Below are 3,597 nucleotides of genomic sequence, written 5' to 3' on the forward strand. Positions count from 1 at the left end.
GCCCCGGCCCCGGCCCCGGCTCCTCCCGCGGCGGGGCGGGCACGGCCTGGCTCCGCTTCCGGCTTCCGGCACGGCCCGGGGCCTGCATGCTGCCCGGGGAGCGCCACATTGCCTGGGGAACCGACACTGCCCAGGGACCGCCACATTACCCGGGGAACCAACACTGCCCGGGAATCCAACACTGCCCAGGGACCGCCGCATTGACCGGGGAACCAACACCGCCCGGGGAATCAACACCACCCAGGGATCTCCCACATTGCCCGGGAAACCGGCACTGCCCGGAGACCGCCACATTGCCCGGGGAACCGACAGTGCCCGGGGAACCAACACTGCCCAGGGATCTCCCACATTGCCCGGGAAACCAGCACTGAGTGCTGGAACCGACGCCGCCCGGGGACCGACACTGCCCCGGGACCCCCACACCGCCCAGAGAACACCGTCCGGGGAACCCCAGCACTGCCTGGGGACGCCACACCGCCCAGGGAACCAACACTGCCCCAGGGAACCCCCACATTTCCTGGGGAACAGACACTGCCCCGGGACCGCCACATTGTTCGGGGAACCGACACCGCCCAGGGAACCGGCACTGCCCCGGGACCGCACATTGCCCAGAGAACGCCATCCGGGGAACCCCAGCACGGCCTGGGGACGCCACACTGCCCAGGGAACCAACGCCGCTCCGGGGAACCCCCACATTTCCCGGGGACCCTACACCACCCCAGGACAGCCACATTGCTTGGGGAACCGACACCACCTCGGGACCACTACACTGCTCGGGGAGCCAACACTGTCCAAGTCTGCCACATCCCTCAGGGAACACCGTCCGAGGAACACAAACACTCCCCGGGACTCCCAACACCACCCAGGGAGCCCAGCCCTGCCCGGGACCCCCCTCACCACCCGGGGCCCTCAACACCCGGGCTGGCCCAGCCTGGGCCCCCCAACACTGCCCAGGACTCCCAACACCCTGCTCGGCCCCAAGGCTCAACATTCCCCAGGACCTCACCAACACCTGTCCCTCTGCTGTCCCAAACACCCCTCAGGAACCCCCAACACCGCCTGGGACCACCAGCACTGTCCTGGGACCCCCAAAAACCCCCAACACTCATGCCAGCCCCAGGGCCACCAACATCCCTTAGGATCTCATTACCTCCCAACCACCCCAGTACCTCCCAATAGCCCCCAGCACCCACATCCCTCCCTGCTGGCCCCCCAATGTCCCCCTGAGACTCCCCGCACACATTTCAGCCCAGAATATGGAGACCCCCTTTTCCAGCACCCTTCTCAGTCCATGATTATCCCAAACCCAGACCAGCCCGAGGCTCTCCTGGATCAGCAGAGCTCCTCAGGACCCCTAAGAGCCTCCCAGCATCCATCTGAGCCCATAAATACATAGAGACCACTTCCAACAACTGCCTGACCCCCTCATTACACAGAGAAACCCCACAAGGACCTACCTGAGCCCATAAATACCTTGTGACCACCCCCAGCACCTGCCTGATCCCCCATCACTCACAGACCCCCCCAAGAAACACCTGAGCCCCCACCAGCACCTTGAGACATCCCACAGAGCACCCACATGAACCCTCAGCATCTTCCTGAGTCCACAGCACACCCAACACCCTCCAGAACCCCCAAAATCTTTCATAGCCACATCCCACAGCATCCCTAACACCTCCCTTCATCTCCCAGCACCCCATTAGTCCTCAGTATCACCCCACAGCCCCCCGGACCCTCCAGCACCCTCTGGGAGACCCTCATAATGCCCCCCGAACCCCACTTATCCCCAGCCCCATGGGGGACATGGGTGCCCATTCCCACAGGTCAAGTGACAAGCACTGAGTACACAGTTAACACCCCCTAAAAAATGTGGGAAAGCCCTAAAAATTGTGGGAAAGGCTCCAAGGAGTAAAGGGCTGGAAATGGGGCAAAAAAATGTCCCTGAAGCCACCCCTGGTATGAAAAGCTTGGGAGAATGCAGGAGCCAGGGGTCTCAGCCTCGCCCTACTCTCAGGCATGAGCTTCAGTATTTAACTGCAATTAAACATATTTTCAGTCAGCTCTTGATTGTGGGTGTGAAGGGTGTTTTTGTTATCTCTCAGATGCATTTTCATAGAATCCTGAAATGGTTTGGGTTGGAAGAACCTTAGAGATTGTCTCATTCCACTCCCCCTGTTCCACCAGACCCTTTAGAGCAAACTTGTTTAAATTTCAGCCTTGTTTAAGTTCTCGGCCTCAACAACTTCCTGCAGCTCTGACTTCTGCAGATGAATTAAACATTGCAAGAAAAAGGACTTCCTCTCCTCAGGTTTGCATTTCCTGCCCTGTCAATCCCAGCCCAGGGGAGTGGGATTGTCTCCTCATCTCAATTTTACTGCCTTTCCAGGGAAATGGCGTGAAATTCTGGGAAACACTCCTGGGCAAAACCCAAATCCCACGGCTGGGGAACTGAAAGCTGTGGTTGAAGATTTGTTCCAACTTGTCAGAAGCTTGTGTGGGTTCTCTGCTTCCAAGGTGGATTCATGATGGTAAATCCCTGCTGACTTTGGGCTGGGATCCGAGATCTTCCCAGTCTTGGCTTGGCTGAGGCAGCTCCTCTAATTCTTGTGGAGCGCCTTGAGGAATTTCAAACAGCTTAAAAGGAAACCACCTGATTTAAAAAAAAACCATCCTGTGGTCCAAACAAATATGCATTTCCCTCTTGCTATTAATATCCCAGGCCTTGATCCTCTTCCAAATACTGTGCAGGCATTTAATGGCTTGCAAAGGAGCGGTGCCTTTGATCCCAGAGTGGGAATGTTTGCTGGAATGTGAATTATTAAAGGTGAAAGATGCTTTCAAGTGCAACATGCTGCCCATTTTTTTTCCAGTGTGATTTATTGCCTGCCCCGTGTTTCTCCCAGCCTGGCAATGAAAAATTCATTTCCAAGTTTGGAGTGTAGTAACTCACGCTTTGGGCACAAACTCCATCCTTTTTTTTTCTAGAGATGATTTCCAGGGGAATAAGATAGACATTTCTTTCTGCCTGCTGTTCTGGGAATTCTTTTTTTTTTCAGCTCCCACTTTGGGCCCTGTTGGAGCTCCCTGGTCCTTCCCTGCAGCAGCAATATTGCAGTGGAGAGGAATTGCTGCAGCTGCTGCCATCTAATGGGAAAATTCAGCCTCCACGGCCTCAACTCTCCATTTTGGAATCAGATAAAATCGTTTCTTGCACAATCCTGCTGCCACTCGGCCAAGCAGAATCTTCCATGTGCAATCCCAGCACATTTAGGCAAAATAAAAGCTGATCTGATGGGTGGTTTTACATGGGGAAGTGTTACAGACTCAGTAGAAAGTTTTTGGGTTGATTAGACTGAAATGATGCTTCTCTTATTCTGGATCAAATTTGCAAAGTACACTTGGATTTAAATTATTTTTAAATAAAAGAAAAAATAATGAAGAGGGTCCCAAACAATAAGAAAAAGCAATTCCAGATATTCCAAATACCAAAGCCCCCAGGCACAGCTCTGAGCTGAGCCACATAAATCCTTCCTGAGGAGCTGCTCCATCACTAAAAATATTATATAAAGAAATATGGTAAAGAGGGATGGACAGGGA

This window comes from Zonotrichia leucophrys, chromosome 26, assembly GCF_028769735.1.
Source record: "Zonotrichia leucophrys gambelii isolate GWCS_2022_RI chromosome 26, RI_Zleu_2.0, whole genome shotgun sequence".
NCBI lineage: Eukaryota > Metazoa > Chordata > Aves > Passeriformes > Passerellidae > Zonotrichia > Zonotrichia leucophrys.